The 23,786-nt window shown below is 52.5% G+C and overlaps 1 protein-coding gene across 5 annotated transcripts in view; it reads right to left on the reverse strand.

Moving 5' to 3' along the window:
• The window catches only part of UBTD1 (ubiquitin domain containing 1), a 53,151-nt gene that overhangs the window by 12,729 nt on the left and 16,636 nt on the right, over nt 1-23,786 (reverse strand). Inside the window, exon 1 of one of the 5 annotated variants that reach the window (XM_067709817.1) lies at nt 492-632. The exons of 3 other annotated variants lie outside the window; for them this stretch is intronic. The gene's annotated coding sequence lies outside the window, so the exon portion shown is untranslated. Of the gene's footprint in view, nt 1-34; nt 192-491; nt 633-23,786 lie in introns of those variants that run through there. One more of the 5 variants, XM_067709815.1, reaches the window with a different exon arrangement.

A 23,786-nucleotide genomic window follows, 5' to 3' on the forward strand; every position in this document is an offset into this window, starting at 1 on the left:
TCCCGTCCACCCTCCTCTCAACTAACCAACTCACCTAACAGCCCACGTGAGATCTTCCCAGCACCAAGCGTCCCTGGGCTCTCGCTTCCCCTGCCTGAGTGCCAGCCCCTCTGCCTCCACCGCAAACACGACAGCGAGTCTGCCCAGCACTGCTGGGGCTAGAAAAGACCCCACAACCCTTCCCCCGGCTGTGCCTCTATACTCTCTCTGGCCTGGTGTCAGTTTACAGTCCACACCCTGTCTTTCTTTCCGGCCTGTCTTAAGTGGGTGAACTTGGAGTGAGAAGGCCTGAGTCTGTTTCCATCGCGGCCTGTGCCAGGTGACCTGGGGCACGGCCCTTCACTCTCCAAACACATCTGCCCAATTCTGTGTACCTCAGAGACGCTGAAATGCTCCAGGGAGCTTCTGTGAGAAGGGCCTTGGTCAAGTGTGAGGTGTACACAGAGGCCTGACATCCCTGAGATCTGGAACCCCGCCTTGTTTAGGCTCACCCACGTCTCCACATGCCACAGCTCAGAGCCTGCAACGTTCTGTTTGTGGATCAACAGAGAACTCCTCGTCTGAGCACGTTCGTTCTCCTCCAAAGCCAGGCTCGGGCCTTGCAGGCAGCTGGCTGTGCCTGACTCATTCTTTCCCCTTCTTCCTCTACAGCCCGTGAATCACTGGCCCTGTCAGGCCAGCATCCTCCTTGTTTCCTTCCCATGCTTTGCCTGGTCCTGACCTCCATCCATCAGAATGCAGGCCAGAAGCGTCTTCCCTCCGGGACCCACATGTACCTCACCCCTGGCCCCATGGGGTGTGACTGTCCCACACCGCCCTGAGTCACATGCTGACATGTGTGCGTGTCCCCTGCACATTGTGCTGTCCCTTCAACTTGACCATCAGCTCCTGGAGGGCAGGCTCTCGAGAGGCATCATACATCATACAGGCATCAAAAACACAGCTGCCTGGGACCCAGCCCCAGGGATTCTGATTTAATTGCTCTGGGGTATGGCCTGAGCATCAGAGGGGTTTAAAAGCTCTCCAGATGATTCTAATATGTGGCCAGGACTGACAAGCACTGATGTGGAACTAGGCTGGCTGCTTTGACTGTTTAATGAGGCCTTTGAGAGGGTCTGGCATGGGGGTACTCAGGGAGAACCCTGACAGTCCATCTGGACAGTCCTCTCAAGGCTCGCAGCCAGGCTGGTCATAAGGCAAGGAGTGGATAGCTCAGGGGACCCTGTGCCTTGGGAAACCCGGCTGCAATGTCCAGAGGACACGGGGCTAGGGCCCTCTTTGCAGATAGGAGTGGGTAAGCCAAAACGAGAGGCCAAGAGCAGGGCTTTGGAGTCAGACAGCCCTGGACTAGCTACCTCACACTCCTTACTAACAAGGAGGGCCCCTTCTCTCGCCACTCTACTCAGCCCGGGGCCTGCTCCCTCGAGCCTGTGCGGCCAGCACCCAGATACCCTTTTCTGTAGGGACACAGGCTGAGCCACAGACTTTTGGAGAGAAAATATGTAGCTCCAAGGCATTGGGGGACAGTGGAGAGCAGAGGGAGGGAGGTCCTGTTTCCTAACAAAACCCCCACCCTCTCCCCAGCTGCTCTGGGCAAGGAGAAGGGAAAAACCTGACTCATCAGTGCTGTGTGACTCATAGGCCAACAAAACTTACTTGCCAGACCGGCAGGGAGGAGAGCCTACTGCTCCCACCACAACCGGGGGCCGTGGGCAGGTAAAGCCCATCCCTCCATCCCTGCCCACCACCAGCTGCCAGGCCTGAGTGGCGGCCTGGCAGGAGTGTCTTGCTCAGCTTGGCCCCCTGACAGCCACACCCTCCTGTGGCTGGTTCAGTAACTTACCAGCAAGGGGTGGTGCGCGGCTGGGAAGGGGAGAGAACTCAGAAGGTCTGGAACATAGAGAAGTGGCTTAGGGATCAGAGAGGACCTGGGTCTGACTCTCATGTCCACCCCCTCACAGGTGTGAGCCCAGGCAGCTGAGCCTCTGGACTTCAGTTTCCACATCCATAAAATGGGAGCAATGATATCCACCTTAAAGAACTAGTGTAAGGATTAAACAAGGTACTGGTGCTTCCCTGGTGGCGCAGTGGTTAAGAATCCGCCTGCCAATGCAGGGGACACGGATTTGAGCCCTGGTCCGGGAAGATCCCACATGCTGCGGAACAGCTAAGCCCGTGCGTCACAACTACTGAGCCTGTGCTCTAGAGCCTGCGAGCCACAACTACTGAAGCCTGCACGCCTAGAGCCCGTGCTCCGCAACGAGAAGCCACCGCAATGAGAAGCCCACACACCGCAACGAAGAGTAGCCCCTACTCGCCGCAACTAGAGAAAGCCCATGCGTAGCAACGAAGACCCAATGCAGCCAAAAAAATAAATAAATAAAATAAAATAAATAACTTAAAAAAAAACGAAAACAAGGTACTGTGTGTAGTCTAGTATTGTGTGAGGCACCAAGTAGGGGCTCAAAAACGGTAGTGATTATTATTAGTCATGTAAGTACTAGACTTAGGATTATAGAGAGATTTTTTTACATCATTTCACTTAATCCTTACAACAACCCTGTATGGCAAATAATGTTACTCCCATCTTACAGATGAGGACGCTGAGGTTCAGGAACCCTGGAAGAGTGGCAGGAATCCAGTGAGTGGTTTCAGATCCTCTCACTCTCAGCCCTCTCAGTGCTTGTCCCAGACCCTGTCCGGCATGCCATCTCCCCAGGGCAGTGAGAAGAACGCCCTGGCTGGGGCTGGGAGGAGGGTGGGAGAGGAGGTGACCCCCTCTCCCCTCCGACACACATAATTTTTTTGAACATCTTTATTGGAGTATAATTGCTTTACAATGGTGTGTTAGTTTCTGCTTTACGACACACGCAGTTGGCAGGCACAGAAGCAGCTCCGCCTCTAGCCCAAAAGGGGAGGCCTAGCGGGAGGCACCACTGACCAGTCCTGTGTGTAGTGCAGCATTGCTGTCAGTCCTGCCCTGCCTCTCACTCAGCCTGGCTTGACTCTAACCCATGTGGTGCCTCTGGAAATTCACTCAGTGACGCCTATGTGTGTGTTGGCCTCCATGCCAGGTGATGAGCTCTTCAAGGCAGCACCTAGTCTCGTTAGTATAGGCACCTGAATGCCTATCCCCTAGCCTGGGGCCAGCTAAGCAGCTCAGTCCGGCTGCCAAAAGCCTCAGACTCCAGGCCTGAGATGGAACCCTGGCTCTGCCACTTACTTGCATGACTTGGGCATGTTATTTAACCATTGAGAATCTCAGTTTCCTCATCTGGAAAATGGGAACAACAACCGTCACTACCTTACAGGGTTACGATGAGCACTATGGTAAATACCAGGACATTAATAATCATGGCTAACATGTATTAAGTTCTTATCATATGTCAGGCACTGTTCTAAGCCCTTTACATGCATTAAGCCACCTAATCCAAAGGTCACACAGCTAGGTGGCGGGCTGGCTCTGAAACCCCCATGAGATACGGCCTCTTGGACTTCCCTAGTGGTCCAGTGGTTAAGACTCTTTACTCCCAGCGCAGGGGGCCTGGGTTGGATCCCTGGTCAGGGAACTACGTTCCGGCATGCCGCAACTAAGACCTGGTGCAGCCAAATAAATAAATGTTAAAAAAAAAAAAAAGATAACGGCCTCTGCTGAGCGTCAAGTGCTCGGTAGGTCATGAATGCCCATCACACGGGAGCTAGTTTAGCAAATGCTCGGAAAGCATTGCTGAGCCGAATCAATGAATGGACCTCCTTGAGTCTAATTTCCTTTCCACCAGCAAGCATTTACCACTGAGTCCTATTTTGTGTACAGGCGAACTGGGTTATTTGAAGTTTCTGTGAAATATAAAGCAAAAAAAGAAAAACAAGTTTTTTAAAAAGCAAGGCCTCCTCACCCCTCTCAGGAGGGTAATGGGATCCAGATTGCTGGAGCGAGAGGCAGGGATCCCAACCCGGGAAGTTCCCCAGGTCCCTCCCCCTTCCTCAGAGAACATTCCAGATGGAAGGCGCCAGCCCTCAGGAGGAGAGGGGACAGAAATGCCCAAAGGTGCTGCCTGTGGTGGCCCTCCAGGGTGCCTCTGAGGAAGGGTCTCTGGGCGCCCAGGCACCTCGTGCTGTTTGTTTTGGCAACGCCTGAGGAGGTGGTGGGCTGGGAGGGCAGGGAGCTCACAGGGGCTGAGCGGCCTCCAGGAGTGGGCCTGGCGTCTGTATGGAGCGCAGGGCCCCGTCCTGCTACCAGCCAGGCCGCAAGGGCAGGCCCTCGAGCTAAACAAGGAGAGGTCTCCCCAGCCAGCCCCAGGGCAGCTCTTCTCTAAGCAGCAAAACCCTTGTTTCAGAGAAAAGTGGGAACGGTTTTCAGAGAAGCCCACTTATCATGCGAGGCAGGTAAAGTGGACCCGATCAGGGAAGGCGGGGAGAACACGGACACAACACACTGCTCACCCCTCCAGACACCTCCCCAGTGGCCCCCAGAAACCCCAGACTCCTGAGGCACAAGTCAGCTTCAGCTCCCACCCACACTGCCCACCGGGCCTCTCGGGGACACACCCCTTCTTCACCTCCAGGGCAGCTCCCGACTCAGCTCTGAAGGCTGCACACTTCAGCCCCAGGACCAACCTGGTTCATTCAGCCCCTGTGACCTGGGGCAGGTCATCTCCCTGCAGGCCCTCTTCTGGGCCCCCATCTGGTAAATGAGGCAGTTGGACTAACAGATCCAGGGCCCCTCCTGGCTCTAAGACTCAACTCAAATCTCCTTGTGGAGAGACCTGTGCGGGGCCAGTGAGGGGCACAAAGACAACTAAAGCAAGATCTCTTCCTTCAAAAACTCAGGGGTCCCGCCCAAAACCACAAGGCAAACCATACGTGTGATCTTGCATGCACTCAAAGAGCTACGACATTCTGTGCACAAAAATGCTGCAAGACTGACAAGGGAGAGAGACTCTCAGGCACCCATGGGATCCCTGCTGAAGTGGAAATGGCTCGGATCTCACACAGCCATCCACCAGCACCAGGCACTGTGCAACCCAGGAGAACATGACACGTCCCAACCAGATGAGCTTCTAACGTCACCTGGGCCGGGGCTGAATCGCGCAAGTGATGCATGGTGCTGCTTTCTGGTTTTGTGATACGTTATGTTCATGCTCCCTATTCTGAAAATACTTGAATGCATAATTTAGGAAACCCTTGTAGTATGTTACTCTGCAGCACATTTTAAAAAAATAAACAAATGCATAATAAGTAAATGATATGCCCCCCACACAAGCAGGCAAACTGCCGCGTGCTAGAGCAGAGGTACCTGGAAAGCATATCGGGAACCACACCCTGACAACCAGGCCTCGTCTACGCACCTGTCAAAGGGGTGGGCAGGAGCTGGGTTAGAGCATCTCCACAGCCGGCAGCTTCCACCTACGACCCTGGGTGACAAGGACTCTGGAAATAAGCAGGCTCCAGTGGGCTGGGGGGCAGGCTAGAGGAAGCCTCCCCCTCGCGCTCACATTTCAGACTTCCCATTTCTCCTTCCCCAGCACAGTGACCCACTCTGGCCTCTGCTACTGCTAGAGGAAGAGGCAGCTTCCGAACTCTGGGCCTCAGTTTCCCCCTGGGGTTGTGGGGGTGGCAGGGGAGGGGAAGCGTCCCTGATGGAGGATCCAGATGCAAGAGGCCCAGTCACATGTAGAGCCTCCAGGCTGGCTGGAGGTCGTCAGCCCCTGCTCATGCTCTCTCTCTCCTGCCCCCTGATGCTGCCGGGCTTGGCCTGGGAGCAGCCTTGCTGGCCCACACCCAAGTTCACAGGACCCTACCACCCCACCCCCAAAGTAACCCAATTCTTCTCGGTCAAATGACAGCTGGAGGTGGGGCTAGGGAGCCCTAAGGCGGGAGAGGGCTACGGTTACTGGCTCCCAGGGTGCTGACGCCCAGACAAAAGGGTCATGGCCTAGATTCATTTCAACACAATTCTGAACACCCACTGTGTTCAAGATCTTACCAGGCACTCAAGGGGCCTGAGACTGTGAGGATGTCATTTTAATTACCTTAAGGTTTAAACAGCACCTGCTCAGAGAGGCTTTCCCTGCTGACCTAACTAAGGTGGGCTCCCCTGTTCCCCATCCCAGCCCCTTTCCTTCTAAGTAGTGTCGATCCCAATTCTGCTGTGGTTAGTTTACTCATTTTTCTGTCTGTCTCCCCATCAGAATGCCAGCGGCTCATAGGAAGGGCCCTGGTCTCTCCTTCACAGTGGCACCTGGCACCCTACACATAGTAGGTCCTTAGTATTAGCTGAATGAATGAATGGATGAATGGACAAATGAATGAATGACTACACCACCAGACAAGCCAGAAGTGACATAAAAAAGATTCAGAAGGCTGTGAGGAAACAAATGACGGAGTGAGCACATCTGTGAGGCTCCATGGAGGAGGTATAACATTGTGAACTTGGCCTTGAAGTGGGTGACAGAGGAGGCGTTCCAGGTGGAAGGTACAGAAGCAGCAAAGGCCTGGAGTCAGGCTGGGACAGTGAGTGCCGGGCAGCAAGATGGGCTGAAGTTTGATGAGTCCGCCCGGGCCCTGATGGGTGCCCTTTCTCCGGCCCACTGGCCTCCTACTCAACATTGCTCTTCACTCTTCGTTGACAAGGTCAGGACTATAGAAATATCTGAACAAAAGTCTGCAGTGTGGTGAGCAGGGGTCATTTCTAAATCAAACTCTCGCTGTGGCATCCAGGCTGTGCACCGCTTTCTTCTTTTCTAGTGTCCATCCCTGGTTGACTGGCTCTGGTTCTACACAGCTATGCCACCACTGGGGGACGGCGGGGCAACTCCCAACCTGGTCGTGACAAAGACCTTTTATTACCCTCCCCCCACAAGTCTCGAAAGAACTTCTCTCCAACTACATTTAGATTATAATTTTTCTAACGGAAACGCTAAGACATCAGTCAACTAAAGCTTCTCATCAGCATATGGAAACTAGTGGCTCAGGGAGATCATAGAATTCCAGCCCAGAAAAGATGCTTTGGTCAATTCTGGAAGGTTGTGATGCTTCTGTGACTCAAGTTCTTGAGGTCAGGAGATGGGGGAAGAACAAAGGAGGTGAGAGACATGGTCAGAAGGAGGAGGAATGGGCAGAAAACCCCAGAGGTCCCACTTCTAGATCCAGGTGGGATCTCCCCACTGCCCACACGCTCCTCTTCAAGGGAAGAGGAGTCTGGGGTGCAAGCGGGGAAGGGGAGGTTGGCAAACGAAATTCTAGCCAATCAAAGGCTTTCACCACAGAGCTTTAGATCCTGACTTGGTGCAAAGTGGGGAGGGTGGGGGGAGGGAGCAAGGAGGACTATGAGCTCGACGCCATTTTTCTGGGTAGAGGTCTAGGGTTGGAGTAACTGCCACAGGTAGGTGGTGGCCCTTGAAGGCTGTGTGCTTCCCAAGAAAACAGGCAGCTCCAAATGAGCCCGAGTTTATAAAGACAGTGTTAGCATCAGTGAGCAAAAAAATCTGGGGGATACACACCAGTCTTTCCACTGGAGGGGTGTAGTAATGGGCCTTTAACTTTCTAGAATATATATTTGTATATGGATTGACTTCTTAAAAAAATAAGGTCTCGTGTGTGTGTGTGTGTGTGTGTGTGTGTGTGTTAAGCTTTGGTTTAAGTGTGGTTTGGTAGAAAACTTTATAAGCCTTACAGGGAAAGGCAATAAAAGATGCTTGTCATGACAAGGTGGAAACAACTCAGTCAGGACTTTGGGTGTCTTCTGCCCACAAGGCACCTCTAAGGAAAGATTCTTCCTCGCTGTCCTGGATCTGATAAAACTCCCATTTAAGCCACTCTGTAGGAGTTGCGCTGCAAACAAACTGTAAGGGCAGGGCTGGGCCTTAACCATCTCTGGAGCTCCAGGGCTCAGGCCAGTGCCTGGCACACAATCGGTGCTCAATAAAGGCTGAGAGAAGGATCGAGGGAGAGGATCACACGGTGGGGTGGTGAGAGCCCAGGTCTCCTGGGCAGAGATGAGGGTGAGAGTGGGAAAGGGGACAACGGAGGGGAAAACACCTGACCTCCTGGTGGAGCCGCCCTCAGGCCTTCGTCTCCGGGAAAGGCAGCCGGCTGTGTGGCTAGGAAAGATGCAGCTGGCCCTGCCTGCGGGGTTTCCCAGAGTAGAAGGATGCAGGGCCCGGCCCGTCTCGGGCAGCTCGGCCGTGGCCCACATCACCTGCCCTCCCTGAGACAGTCTGACGAGGACTGAAGATCTGTGTCAAGCAAGAGCTGAGTCAGACTTGAGGGGACAGGTCAGGCCTCATCCTCTCAGGTGTGCTCCACCGGCCCAAGGCCAGGCAGGAGCAGCCTCTTCATCCTCCCCTCAATCCACCTCTGGGGCAGAGGAGAAAGGCAGGCTCCCAGGGTGCTGAAACCCAGAAGAAGCAAGGCCCTAGGAAGGCCCCCTGGCAGACAGGATGCAGCTGGCAGCTGTGTGCTAGGAGACCACCTGTTTTGCCCCAAGCCTCCTCCCCGCAGTGGACTGTGCAGACAGGCTCTGGCAGTGGGGAGAAGGAGGCGGCAAACCCCGGGCAGCAGGAGGTATCTGTTTTCAGCACAGCCACTAAAGGGACAGGGAGGGAGCCCTGTGGGCTGGGCTCTCGGCTGCTGGAAAAGGCATCCTCTCAGTTTCAACTCAGTTGGGGTCAAGAACTGCTGAGGCCGGCAGCCCTGCACGGGGGATGCTATTTACTTGCGTGTGAGCACCCTGTCGCCGTGGCGACCCTGAGACGCACCAGGCAGGAGCCAGCCACAAGGCCAGGAGCAGAGCCCTCCCTGCTGTAGCCCTGGCCTTGACCTTTCCAGCTAGGAAAGCAGGTTCGAAGCACTCCTCCACCTTCGCTGGACCCGACCACGGCCTGTGTGGACCGCAAAGATTCATGAGACTTCATCCTGCCTCAGGAGGGCCCAAGACACGCCCAGAAACAAGAACACAAAATCAGAAAGTGACAAAGGCCATAAGAAGCATGAACAAGGACCATCGGGGCTTTAAAGGAAAGAAAGAGCTCACCTTGATGGCGGACATAAAGGGAAAGACTCAAAAAGGCTGCTGGGAGGAAGACGGCATTAGATAACAAGCAAACACGCCCCAACCCTACCCTGTGGACAATCCCAGCTGCCTGGTTAGCTCCAGAGCCAAGAGACTACAAACCAAGAGCCCCTTGGTTCAGGGGTGCTCCCTCCAGTGGGCTGCTTTCCTCAAGCCAGTCAGTCCCCTGCTACCTGCTCCCCAACTGTCCCACTTTTGTAACCCTCAGTGTCCCACTTGGCTGCCCCTGCCCTTCCTCATACCTATCAGGTGGCTCTCTACCCAGCCCCCAGTATCACAGTGAACCTACTGGTCTTGGCGCTCAGATCCGGGCCCCATCCCCATCCCATCCCAGCTCAGCTTTTCTGTTCTGGACCCGTTTGGAGACTACCCTGGGGTGGCAAATTCTTACCAAATTCCCACCACATTCCTCACCTGGAGACCTGGAATGACAAGGCAGCCTGCTTCGGACCTAGGAATCATCTATGGCAGTGTCCAAGGTCCCCGGTCACTGGGCAGTTTCTCGGAGCACCAGGATGCTGGAGCTCAGAAAGCATAAAGGGTCGGGTTCTAGACCCAGTGCCGGAATCAGTCACAGGACCCAGTGAAAGGCTGTGGCCCAGGGCTGACCCCAGGACCTGCCATGCCAAGCACGATCAGGACTCCTGTCTGATTGCCCTTCTTTTCATTTTTTTGTGTTGTTTAAAAGGTGACATATACTAAATAGAGAAAAAGTACACAATAAAACACAAAAAGAAAAAAAATTAAAGTCACCCAAATCCTGACACCCAGCAATAAGCAGCAATAACATGCTGAACAATTGTCTTTCTGTTCCTCTCAACGCACGCATGTGTTGCTGGGATCACGTAGTGTGTACAATCCAAACTCCCACCATTAGTATGTCCTCAATCCTGCTTTTATTTTAATCTGCTAAGCCAGTGATTTGCAGCCCTTGCTGCTCATCAGATTCGCCTGTGGAAGCTCTGTAAAAATGCAGATGCCCAGGTTGTACCCCGAAAGGTCAACTCAGGAAATAAAGGAAATCCAGAATAAATAAGACACTTCCAAAAAATCCTGTTGTTTTCTGTCTCACATAGAATCATTCAATAAATATTTACTGGGTACTTACTACATGTTTAGCACTGTACAGGATGTACTTTTTCATAACAAAAAGCTTACATCATTCTCCATTCATTGATTCACTCATTCAAGAAAATGTATTGAGCTTCTCCTATGTACCAGACCCCATGCTGGGGAACAGAGACACAAAGCCAATAAGACAGGCTCTCAAGGTCAGAGCTGGTAAGGGAGACAGACACATAAGGAGATAGTAGAAAACAACGTACAAACACAAGGACTGCGATCACACAGGACCACGGGAACACAGGAGACGGGGTCTCACTCAGTCTATGAGAGGTCCTGAAGTCGGCTCCGAGTCTAGAGATGAGCAGGGGTTAGCCAGGCAGTGGAAAGAAGGGGAGCAAGGGCCTGGAGGTGAGCAGGGGAAGCACAAGCAGTGCTGCCAGAGTGTGACGTGCAAGGCAGGAGGCGGCTGGAAACTAAGCCAAAGCAGAGGTGAGAGCAGGCTATGGAAGGTGTGAGGTCAGTGTGGACACTACCCCCAAGAGCTGGAAGAACCCAGAAAAGATGCTGCAGAAGAAGGACATGCATTTTTTTTAAATAAATTTATTTATTTATTATTTATTTATTTTTGGCTGTGTTGGGTCTTCATTGCTGCGCATGGGCTTTCTCTAGTTGCAGTGAGCGGGGGCTACTCTTCATTGCAGTGCACGGGCTTCTCGTTGCGGTGGCTTCTCTTGTTTCGGAGCACGGGCTCTAGGCGCGTGGGCTTTGGTAGTTCTGGCACACAGGCTCAGTAGTTGTGGCTCGTGGGCTCTAGAGCACAGGCTCAGTAGCTGTGGCACATGGGCTTAGTTGCTCCACGGCATGTGGGATCTTCCCGGACCAGGGCTCGAACCCAAAGGACATGCATTTTTTTTTTAAATTTTATTTATTTATTTTTGGCTGTGTTGGGTCTTTGTTTCTGTGCGTGGGCTTTCTTCTAGTTGCGGCAAGCGGGGGCCACTCTTCATCGCGGTGCGCGGGCCTCTCACTGTTGCAGCCTCTCTTGTTGCGGAGCAAAAGTTCCAGACGCACAGGCTCAGTAGTTGTGGCTCACAGGCCTAGTTGCTCTGCAGCATGTGGGATCTTCCCAGACCAGGGCTCGAACCCGTGTCCCCTGTATCGGCAGGCACATTCTCAACCACTGTGCCACCAGGGAAGCCCAGGACACGCATTTTTGATCATTCATTCTGGAATCCATGCATAGGGTGGGTTTGAGGGGACTAGACTGGCAGCAGGAAGACCAGTAAGGAGGCCGCTGCATTAGCTCAGGAGAGAAAACAAGGACCCGGACTCCAACTGTATTGAGTGCCTATTATGTGGCAGGCAGAGTTTTAGTGGGATGGAGATGAGAGGTACTTGAGTCACACATTTAGATAATTTCTAATTTTTTACACTGGGACGAAAGTCTTCATACATAAAGCTTTGCACATACTTTGGCTTACTTTCCTATGACAGAGTCCTCGTTGAATTTCTAGGTTAAAGGTATCTTTAACAATATCTTTAAGATACTTGGTTACCTTTTGCCAAACTGCTTTCCAGAAAGACTGTATCAATTTTCACTTTCACCAGTGAAGTGCACAAGAGTGGCTGTTAGACCTTCTTTGGCCTCCAAAAAGAAAAGCATAGGTCAGCTTACATCCACCCCACTGCTAGGAATGAAGACTTGCCAGAGACTGAATCTCTGCTCGGCCCCAAACAAAATGACTGTGCCCACGAAAAGGTTTCCAGGCTGCACAAACGGAGCACTAGGCTGAAGGGTATACTGCTGTGGAGCTGGGGTAGGACCAGGGAAGGGGCACTTTCTCCCTGCTCCAACCCATCTTCCTGCTGCCAATAACCTTCCCTACAGTGACTGTGTCACTCCCCTGCTCAAAAAGTTTCCGTGGCTTCCCACTGCCTACAAAATAAAAGCCCAACCCTTTGGCATAGAAATCAAGGTTTTTGGGCTTCCCTGGTGGCGCAGTGGTTGAGAGTCCGCCTGCCGATGCAGGGGACGCGGGTTTGTGCCCCGGTCCGAGAAGATCCCACATGCCGCGGAGCGGCTGGGCCCGTGAGCCGTGGCCGCTGAGCTTGCGCGTCCGGAGCCTGTGCTCCGCAACGGGAGAGGCCACAACAGTGAGAGGCCCACGTACCGCAAAAAAAAAAAAAAAAAAAGAAATCAAGGTTTTCCAAGAATATGATCTTCAACACACATTTCTATTCATTCATTTATTCATTCAACAAACATCTGAGTACCTGCTATTTGCCAGGTACTGTACAAAACAAAATCCTTGCTCTCATGGAACTTTAATGGGAGAGACAGATGATGCACCGGTCAATATAGATGTGCCAGGTATTTATATGTGTTATGCTCAAAATAAAGCAGAAAAATAAAGTCACGAGAGGGGGCACAATTGTAGAAAGGGTGGCCAGGGAAGGCAGGTGCAAGGAGCAGGTGCAGAGGCCAGAACGGAGCAAGGAATGAGCCACACAGACATCTGGATTCGCTCCCACTATGCTCAGACCACACCCGGGCCGGCAACCCTGCACGGGTTTGCAAGTCTGCACGCCTTCGCTGTTGGTCTTCTCTCCTGAAGATTCCCGCCTCTACCTGTTGAAACTGAACGCTTCTGTGCCTGGCTCCAGTGTCACCTCTTCTATGAAGCCCTCCTTATTCCCCAAGCCAGCCCTGCTCCCAGCACTTCACTTCCATCTCCTAGACCACACGACTGCACGCATATGGAGGCCATGTGTGGTCCTTTAGTTCTGTATCTGCAGTGCCTCGCACACAAGAACAAGAGAATCTCTGTGTTGGCACTTACAGACTCTCTGGCCTCCACACTTGCCCTCTCCAGACCACACTGAGTTGCTAAAAGGCAGGAATTGCCTTACTCAGCTTCTGGTTCACCCAGTTTGTGCAGCATTGAGTCTGATGCACAGATGTTTGCCAAGGAGGGAGGCATGTGTACAAGTTATCAAAGAGAGTGGCCACATTACAGGCAGGGAAACATTCTTCATATCGGCACATGCAAAGGAAAATACTCTCCATCTTTTGTGCTAAGACTGGCAGTTGTCTACCCAAGTCCATTCTGCCCTCCTTCTTGGCAAGCGGCAGCCCAGCTGGACCACATTTCCCAGCCTCCCTTGCAGTCAGGGAAGTCCCTGTAATTACATTCTTATTCTTGCCAATGGAATGTGAGCTGTAGGGAAATGAGTCACAGAGGACCTGGGCCTAAGGACAACAGGCTTGCGTCCTCCACCTCCTCTTTTCCCTTCCCCTGGTTGGAAACCAAGCTTCAGCCATGTGGGCAATGATGTCCTGTGATGCAGCAGCGCTTCCAAAGGGAAGGGATCCCAGAATGACCACAAGCAGCAGAGGTGCCCTCTCACCCGGTCTGCTCACATCAGGGAGAATCAGGGCCACTACATGAGACAGAAAAATAAATTTCTCACTCTTCAAGCAATTGTATCATTAGGCCCCTTTCGTACGGCAGAATAGCTTTAACGTGAATAAACGCACTTGCCTTCACAGGGTGAGCCAGGCACCAATGGGACATACATCTTCATCATCGTCAAATACCTTTCTCAGTGCCTACTGGGGAAGGGTGAGTCCTAACCCCCACACAAGCCTCTAAGATCTAGGAGTGTCAGGAGAGGAGGCAAGGTGAAAGGTGTACAAGTGAGAGCAAACACTCTGTGAGGAACCCATAAGGAGGCACGAACAGGGGTAAAGAGCACTGTGGCGAGAGCAGGGAAAAGGCAGCATCAGAGCCAATGGACGGAACCAGAAAAACAAACCTGGTCCCCAAAGGTTTGAAAGCCTGACTCCCACTGTTAAGAAAGGGTTAAGGGATGCAAAACCAAATGCACACCAACATTTATTCTAGTCCCTAGATGGGTCCCCTCACACTCAACCTGCTGGCTGTCATGGGGCAGAAGGTGCGGAGAACCAGAGAAATGGGGAATAAGTTGGCCCAGGAGATGGTGGACATAATCTCACCAATACCACCTCTCACAGAGGTACCAGGAAGCTGGTCTTCGTCAGCCTTGGGAGCCCGCCGAGATCAACAGCCCTGACATAACTCTGGGTCTGCTACACCCAGCACCACCGCTCCTCATTCCACTTCTGGATGCTCTCAACCTTGGGTGCCCACTGAGTCACGCCCAAACAGAAGGTACAAGGACCGAGGACAGCCACTGCCTTCCCCCAGCCCACAGGTGCCTCAGGCATCTGCCCAACCATCCCAGGTCTACCCAGCTCACCAGGCCCCTACCTGACAGCCCTATCCCACCTTCTACGACCACCATCACATGTTCATGTTCACCCCAGGTGCTGGGCTCGGCGCTAGTAGGAAACACTGAAGACAGAGGCCCTGTGGAGAGGCAGCACAGACCAGGGGAAGGAGCTTGGGCTCTGGAGTCAAGCAGAAGAGGATTCACACTCTGACCCCACCCATTAACTGGCCCTGGGACCCTAAGCAAGCTTGAGTTCTCGCATGTGTAAAACAGAGATAATGGTGCCACCTCACAGGCTCACTGGAAGGAGAAGCTCGCCCTGTTCCTGGCATGTGGAAAGTACTCCACAAATTACTCATTTCCTTCTATTGCCCCCAAACGTCCTCTTGTTGGCATGCCACGATACATCAAATTCCTACCACCGGACCTGTCCTTCAGCATTAAGGCACTGTCGTGAAATGTCGCTGTGAAATAAGATGTCACCTGCAAGAAGTAATTAAATGTTCTGGGCAGGCTGGCAGCCAAGCATCCAGACTGTCTGGTTGAGGCTCAGTGTTAAAGCTCCCAGGTACAGACAGGAGTTGCTCTGAAGTGGCAGGTATGGCTGCAGAGCCCTGAAGGAGAAGACGTTATAAAGAAATATGATGTGTCAAGGATGCTAAACCTTAAGATCGGGAATCTCCAGGTAGACAGAAGAGAAGATGCTAAAGAGCTGGAAGGCAGAATAGCTCAGGGCTGCCTCACAAGAAGAGAAAAAGGAGAAAAGCCAAAAGAAAAAGGAGGCAGGGAGATGAAAGACCTCTGAAGGAGAAAAGGAGGGAGTTACCAGGGTGGCCCCAGCCTCCCGTGGCGGTGGCCCTTCTCCGAGGCACTCAGCCATCACACCCTGGCCCCCCTCCAGATCCCTCCTCCTTGCTGCTATGTCCTGTTCCTGGTACCATGTGGCTCCTACGTGTCCATCCCCACACTCACCCCACCAGCCAGGTATATTCTAAAGAAGGAAGCCAAAAGCTTTAACCTTGCTGTTTGGAAATCTGAATCTTGCACATAAAACATGCCAGAGATCAGGAGGGAGGCAGACTGTGCCTGAGCAGCAAAGGACAAGACTGAGCGTCTTGGGGGCTGTGGTCCTTGCCTGGCCACACGTGTGGGATGACTTGGGCAAGGCCTATGCCTTATCTTTGATCCTCACCACGCTGTAAGACAGGTCACCAATGCTTAACCTGGATTCGTATCCCAGGAGTGGTAACAGGAAAACTTCACCAAAGGGAAGCAGACGTACTCATGCAGAACGAGTGGGTGGGAGACACAAAGAAAGCCTGCCCAGGATCACGCAAGCTCATTGAATACAGACCCCCTCACAAGGCCACGGTGAGAGGCAATAAGGCAGTGCATAGGAACATACTCTGCAGAGGGCCAGGAAGGAGTTCCTCCTCATTAGAGCCATCCAAAATTAGCCTTGTTGAAGGAAAGCCTGGCCGACTGCCTGGCAGGGGTGCTGAGTGGAGCAACTCCACGCTGGGTGTGTAGCTGGACAATATCACCTTTAGGGCCTTTCCAACTCTAATTTCTGGTCAAAATGCTCTGGAGTTGAAAAGGCGATCTCATCCATGTCTTGCAATTCCAATTGGTTGTCCCCTGCTCCTGCAGCCTCCTGTGTAAACCACTGATATCAACTCACTTGATGTGTGGCAGGGGCTCAAGAGCCAACCCATACCCTTCTGCATCCTGGAGCCAGCCCCATGGCCACCGGAAGTCAGTGAGGCAAAGTGAAAGGCACAGGACAATCAATGTATGCATGTAAACATCTGTAGCCCTAAAGAGCCCAGAATAGGTGCGTCCACTCCAATCTGCCCTCCCCTGAAGCCCAAACAAGTGCCAGCTTCCATGCCAGGGTCCAGAGACCTGGCCAGGTGGTTGCGTGGCCCATTCCAAAGGGGGTCAGGTGCACATTCCTGCCCAGCTCCTTTTGGAAGAAACCTGAACCCAGCCCTATAGCTTGGGCTTCAGGGAGAACAGGGAGCAGAACACAGAGTCCAGGCTGGGTTGACCCAGGAAGTCTGAGTACTGCTGCTCATGTCAACTCGGTTCAGAAAAAGCCCCTAGCAGGCTAAGGCAGGAGAGCTTCAGCTTTTGTAGAACCAGATCCCATTGAAGTTGAAGATCCTGGGAGGTCCTGCAGTGTTAGCTGGGCAGCCCATTCTAATTTCAGACTGTTCTCCTTTAGGAAGAGAAATCACCCTATGGGGAACAGGAAACTACCTTCCTGCAGCTCCTACCCACGAGTGCCAGCTCTAGTTTCTGAAAGCACATGACAAAATCTCTAGGCAGTGCTGTTGGGTTGGTTAAAATCTCTCAGCAATTACGGGTCTGGGAGTCAGAGAGATCCATTCTAAATCTCAGGTAGACAATCTTGGGGGTCATTTAATCTAAGCCCCAGTTCCCTCCCTTATCAAATATGGATAATAATATTCTCCTTTTTGGATTATTGCGAGGATTAAACGAGATTGCATACGTGAAGCCCCTAGCACAGTGCCTGGCACAAAGGAAGGGCTCAGTAACTGGTAACAGTATCACGACAACAGTTCTTGGAGGATTTAAAGACCACGTTCCTGATCCCCCTGTGCCTTTGTGTTTTCTTGCCAAGCAGTCCCAGTTCCCCAAGACATGATTTCAAGTTCCTCAAACATCCCTTAGTTTTTCTGTCACTAGGTAGCTGTGGCCAGTGGCAGGCCTCGGGCAAAGGGACAGAAACCTGGGTTCGAATTTGGACAGGCTTCCTGGAGAGATGCTGAATCTCCAAATAAATCTCTATATCATACTGGGCACCTGTGACGAGCCAGGCATCACGCTAAGCACTGCAGATGCACCATCAACAACAGGAGCCCTCCCTTCAAGAGCTTAGAGTTTAGTCCACTCCATAAATTAATGGTCCATGTGCATCCACGCACCTAGGACCGAACTCAAATGCCACTTCCTCCCCCAAGGCGAGCAGAGCTCTGCACCCAGCAGCCATCATTCGCGTTTGAGTCCATCATCCCTACCTGTGGAATGAAAGGCTGTGTGTCCCAGGTAAGACAAAGAAAAAGGTTAAAGGTTCATGATATTCCAAATTGGCAAGATTAACACAGAACTTGGCACAGAGTAGGTACTTGTCCTGGGGTGGCTGAATGGAAGCTGGAAGGCCCTGGGCTTTGGTCTCTGTCCTGGCTTCCCCAGAACTCCCTCCTAAGGGTCCTTCTCTCTTCCTAAGACACTGTGGAAGGGACATCTGCTGTGGGAAGAAGGTCGGAGCAGACGTTCACCAACTAACTATGGCCCCATGGAAGCCAGAATCCAAGTGCTTGTTGGACAGCCTCGCAGCTCTGGACAGTCACGGCCTCTCTCTCCCTTCTCCTTGAAAGGGAAAATACCTCCTTACCAGGGGAGAAAAGCTGAGGTGGCAACTTGCTTCTTCCAATGGCTTCTTTCACTTCTTGGAAGGCATCAAGCTGTTTGCTGTCCAAGGGCCTTCACTCATGCAGTTCCTTCTATCTGGCTTGGGTAATCCTCCCCCACACCTCCCCGCCTTGGATTGTACCCAGCACATAAGCACCAGGACCAGGGGCCAGCTCATGTTCAATCATCAGCAATGGGCCCCAGCAGGACTGCCTCTGCCCAAAAGCATCTCCTTCTAATTTATCTAGAGGTGTCTCATGGGCCAGCAAGCAGTCCTGGCCCAAGTGGAGTGTGGTCACATGAGACAAACGTGGCTCCCTCCATCTTAGCCTTCAGGTGTCAGCTTAGGCATCTTCGTCAGGGAAGTGTTTTTGATCGTCCACCCCAAAATAGTTCATTCCCCCTACCCCACAGTTCTCTCCCAACACCCTCTTCGCCCCTTTGTCATATGCATTTTGATTATTTGGGCATAATCTGTTTCCCCACTACTCTGTGGGTTCTATGAGGGCAGGACTATACCTGTTTTGTTCAGTTGCATACCCAGGACCAAGCATGGGGCCAGGCATATACAAACTCAATGCACGCCTGAGCTTTATGAAGGTATATACTTCAGATTAGCTTTGAACTCTCCAGGACCGGGCCTCCACACTAGATATCACCTTCGTTTGGCATACAACAAAGCCATCGGGTAGGCCACCCAGAGCCCCAAGAGGGTTCGGTCCAACCAAGACAAGGCAGGCAGGATGCCCCCATATAGTGCGAGCCATCCTGAGGCACCTCCAGTAAACACTTGGAGGGCCGCAGGACACAGAACGACAAGACAATACAGTCTCCTGTTGGAAAACCGCGTTTCCCAGCCTTTTTAAGCACACACCCTTTGGATAAATACAGACTTCACACACACACACACACACACACACAACTGTGCCATGCCCGACTTGGGAATTACTGTAACATCAGGCAAGATTTCTGCCAAACTCTACCTTTGATAGTTTACATTTTAAAAATGGTTTATTTTCCAAACCTAAGATGTGATTACGATACTGAATATGCTCTTTCAAACTTCCTATATGCCCCAATCCCCAGAGATTTTGATTCAATCTCTCTCCCATTGATGATCACCGCTCACAGACAAGAATAGAACACAGAGGGCCGACTGCAAAGAGCAGAAGTGTTCTAAACAGAATGTGTGGAAGAGGCAACCTCTGGGGCATAGTTCTAGCACACTCAGAACAGAATGGCAACATGATCTCAGTGGGAAGAGTATCGAATGGAAGTCAAGAGATTAGACTATTATTTCTAGTTCTGAAGTTCCTTTGTCTGGATAATGTCAAATTAAGTTCTTAAGACTAGGAGGATGTAGAAAACAAACTGATGGCTACCGGGGTTAAGGGTGGGGGAGAGAGGGATAAATTAGAAGATTGGGATTGAGATATACACACTACTATATCTAAAATAGATAACTAATAAGAACCTACTGTACAGCACAGGGAACTCTACTCAATACTCTCTAATGGCCTATATGGGAAAAGAATCTAAAAAAGAGTGGATATATGTATATGTATAACTGATTCACTTTGCTGTACACCTGAAACTAACACAACACTGTAAATCAATTATACTCCAATAAGAATTAAAAAAAAAAAAGACTAGGAGGCATTTTCCCATCTGTAAAATGGGACACTGGTATGGGGGAGTCCACAGCAAAGAGAAATACTATGAGCCCTGCCACCTGAAGGTCCTTCCATTGTTTGGGGTACGCAGAAACGAGAAACAAAGCACAGCTCTGAGAAGGACACTGTAAGGGTTCCTTATCTGGGCTACTTACTAGTTTCAACAGGCAACTGAGGGAAAGGTGAACTTGGAAATTTAGGTGGGCTGAGGGGATGCCTGGCCCTGTGGCAACTCTCCTCCTCCAGTGGAAGGCAGATAGGTCGCCAACGTTAGGAGATGGGCATGGGAGTCAGACCCACACGAGTTCTACTCTCATTCTGCCGCTTACTCGCAGGTAATGTCAGACAACTTACATAACCTCTGAAGCCTCAGTTTCCCTCAGCTGTGAGAGGATGACTATGCAACTTATGTCTCTAGGTTATTATGAAGATTAAATGTAATAAGGCATGTAAAATATTTAGCACAGCATCTGGAAAATGATAAGTGAAAATGCAGAGCATAAGCATTAGCTTTATTATTTTTATTACTATTACTGTTTCCCAGTAGGATTGCAGGCAGCTGGAAGGGGAGCCCAGAGGCACCGGGCAACCCTCTCATTCTCATTTTCTATTTATTGTCATAAACGACATGACCTCTGTGGTCAAGGACAAGAACAGCTGGGTAGGCCAGCAAAATGCACAGCTGCTGCGATTTAGGAAAAGTAATACTCCAAGGGGCCCGAGTTTGGAAAGGAGCTGGCAGGAGGATACAAAGTCTCACTTGGGCTGGGAGGAGCAGAGACTCTGTAGGAGTGAAACAGACAGAAACAGCCAAAGGGGCTGGAGGGGGAAAAAGAGAAAGCACCAGGGAAAGACCCAAACCAAAGACAGGAGGGCACAGGAAGTCGGCCTTCCCAGAGACAGGAAGCTGCAGGTGAGCCAGGAGGAAGCCAGGAAGCACAGGACGTGGGCAGCAGCGGAAAGCCGGGCCACATCCTGAGGGAGGGGTGGCTGGGGAAAACGAAGCAGGCTATCAGGCTGCCGGATGCTACTAAATGGAGCAAGGTGGCGACAGAACGGGAAGGAGGGCCACACGCTCTCCCTCATTGACCTTGGGTCCCCTCCTCAAGCCTCTGTTGCCCCAACTCTGCAGGCCCCAGGATTTCACCAGTACTCCTGTCACTGCCACCATCTATTGTCCCCACCTGGGTCCTCCTCCCTAGGCTGGTGGCAAAACAGGATGCAGGTTTCATCATTTCCCCTTTTCCTAGGAACTTTCAAACAAGTGCTCCGTGGCTTTCTCTTTGGGGAACAGGCCAAGGAGGCCCACGCAGGGGAGAAATCACCTTCCAGCTCCACTCTGAAATGTACATGGTTCAGCCTGCCCACATCCCACCCTTCCCCAACTGCCTCTTCTCCTTCTCCCAGAGGGAGAGCTCAGCCTCAGTCGGCCCACTGGACTCCACACACACACAGCACCCATCAGGAGAATGCTTGAAGTTGGTGAGGGGTGACTAATCTTAGACCTAATCGGCCATCCAGGTACCCCCAGGCTCAAATTCCAGAAGGGTGCTGATCTCAACATGACCCCAGGTAACATGGAGTTGGCAGCGACATCATCCGGGAGTCGGGGGTGGCTACGGGAAGGAAGGCTCCCTGACACTGCAGAGGGGGTCACCGTGCAGGCCGTCACACCAACAGCCACAGTATCAAGGCTGCCCGCATCTGTACAAAGCATCGCCATGTGTGTGACCTCTGACCTTCCTCACATCGCTAGGAGGAAGCCTGGGCAGATATTGTTCCCATTTTGAAGATGAGGAAGCTGAGCGCCTTGGGCAGGATCACAGTTCCTGAGAAGCAGAGCTGGTGGGCCCAGGACCCATTCTCCAGAAGTCTTCCTTTAGCCTGGGACTTCCCTTTCTCTGTTAACTCTGCTCAGCTCTCCCAACATAAAACAACAAGCACTCCAGCAGCCCTGCTGCTCTGTAAGGCTAACGATCTCTCTCCTTAGAGGAGCCTCCCTTCCCCAAGTTCCCAGTGTCGCTAGGCCCTCCCCAATGTTCCCACCCCTCCCCCCACGCCGCTGGCCCTCCTTCTGCTTCCGACAACCTGTCACCCAATCTTGTGGATTCTTTCTTCAAAGGGACTTCCACTCCCAACATATCAGGGCAGACCTTTCCCCTCCTCCCCCTAGTTGGCCTGGCTGTCTTCAGCCATGCTCCATCCCTTCCCCAGCCATCCTTCTCAGCCTCAGAGTCCAGGGTACCCTTTCAAGTCCCCGGCAGCGTGCCCTGGCCACACGTTCCCAGTGGCTCCCCATCCCCTCCACACCCCTGGCCCACAGCTCAGCTCTCAAGGTGCCTTTCAGGCCTTGCCTCTTACTGTCCCCTCCCCGAAGCATGCACTGGCCCCCCGGCCCCTCCCTGCACCCTTGCTTCAGTTCAGACTGGTCCCCCTTCCTGAGCCCCCTCCTCTCTTCCATCTTCCAGGCTCCCCTCTCCTCTGTCCATAAGCATTCCCCCTGACTGCAGGAGGTATGAGGAGACCATTTCTTAACACCTGCCCTGCCCAGAGTCCTGAAAGGGGCAGCCCAGCATCCTGCAGGATCAGGCGCCCACCTGCTGCCTGTACCTGGGTGGTCCCTGGCCACAGAGTAGCCAATCTACTCGCTGCCAGAACTTGGCACTGGTGTGCTCAGTCACGGAACAAGCCGATGAGTAAGAAGAGAAGGCTGGGTCTACGGAGGGGGAAGCCAGGAGCAGATGCTCAGACACAAGCGGAGAGGCCAACAGCCCCCAAAAGACAGAGCCGCCTCCATTCCTGACTGCTCTTCAGGCCCAGCTCCCATGAGGCCGGCTGCCTCGCTGTAATCCTGCCAACAAACCCTTTCCCCCTGAGCTAACGCGGAGGGGCCCCTGCTCTGTGGGGAACACTGCCAACACCAGCCCGGGGAGCCCTGCCGCCTCCGTCTGACAGCCCCAACTGGAAGAGCCGTGTACTCGGCAACAAGCAGGCTCTGCCAAGGGTCACCTCTCTTCCTGCCTCCCTGGGAGCCTAGCAAGTGCTCCTCTTACACCTGCTCCTGCCCTGGGACTGGAGCTCCTCACCGAGGGCTGGAGGAGCTCACAGCTTTGGAGCTGTCTGTGCGGCTCACGAGTGCCCCTCTTCTGGAGCTGCCCCGCATCCGCACGGGGTCAGAAGTGGCCCCCACGAGACAGGTTTTACTGCATGTGACCCCACCCCCTGGCTGGAGCTGAGTGGACCAAGCTGGGCCAATTGGACCCACTGCTCTGGTAATCTGGACTTTGGGCTGGGAGAGCTAAGCCCCCCTGAGTGTGGCTGGAGCTGCAGCAGGAACACTGGGGCCGTGTGGCCTGAAGGAGGAGGAAGCCCAGCTGCAGAGACAGGAGGAAGCCCAAGGAGAAGCCGAGTTGAGGGGAAGAGGGAGAATCTGACAAGGTTTTTCCAATCCCTGCTTAAGGCCAGGCAGCAATCTTGCCGTGGGGTCCTGCGCGCCCCCTGAAACCCTGTAATTAATCACTTTTTGTGCTTAAGCTAGATTCAGCTGGTTTCTGTTAACTCGAAATCAAGGGGTCCTAACAAAGCTGGGATCTCCCTTATGCTTCTCCAGGAATACAAAGCAGGTGCCTGACAAACAAACTTGCTGAATGAAGAAAACTGGCCCCAGATCCTGGCTTTCTGATTCCTGCCAAAGGTACCACCATGCTCTACAAATACTCCACGTATCAAGTATGTAACTCAGCCCCAGGCAACTTAAGTTAAATGCACGTTCCTTGCCTGAAGTGCATTATATCCTCATTTTCATCTCATCTTTGGGACAAACCAGCACTCAAAGGAAAGGCAAACGGGAGCAGGCTGGAGAAAAATAGCCCATGGCAGTGTGGGCCAGCACGTCCAACTGGATCTGCAAACTGTGCTCCCCTGGGCTGCCCCACTACAGAAACCTCTGCCCCGAGATTTCTGTCCCTGTACCATTCTCCCCTCCCCCAAGATGACCATCAAAGTCTCCAAGAGGTCACAAAGTTTCCACCCCTATTGATGGGTCATTTATGCCAGAGGCCATTGCAAGGCCAGACCATGAATCCTAAGTCTAGAAGAAGAAACCTCAGAGGGTTGTCTCACCTAGTGGTTTTCAAATTGTGCACTCTGCGGGACCCTGAGACTTCAATGGAACCTCTTGGGTCTCCAGTGTCCCCAGCCTCAACCAGGGGCACGCCCATTTGGTTGTATATATCAGGCTACCTTGTAAGCTTGCATCTGAAAGGGTTCCAGTGGCTTAAACC

This window comes from Pseudorca crassidens, chromosome 16 (assembly GCF_039906515.1).
Source record: "Pseudorca crassidens isolate mPseCra1 chromosome 16, mPseCra1.hap1, whole genome shotgun sequence".
NCBI lineage: Eukaryota > Metazoa > Chordata > Mammalia > Artiodactyla > Delphinidae > Pseudorca > Pseudorca crassidens.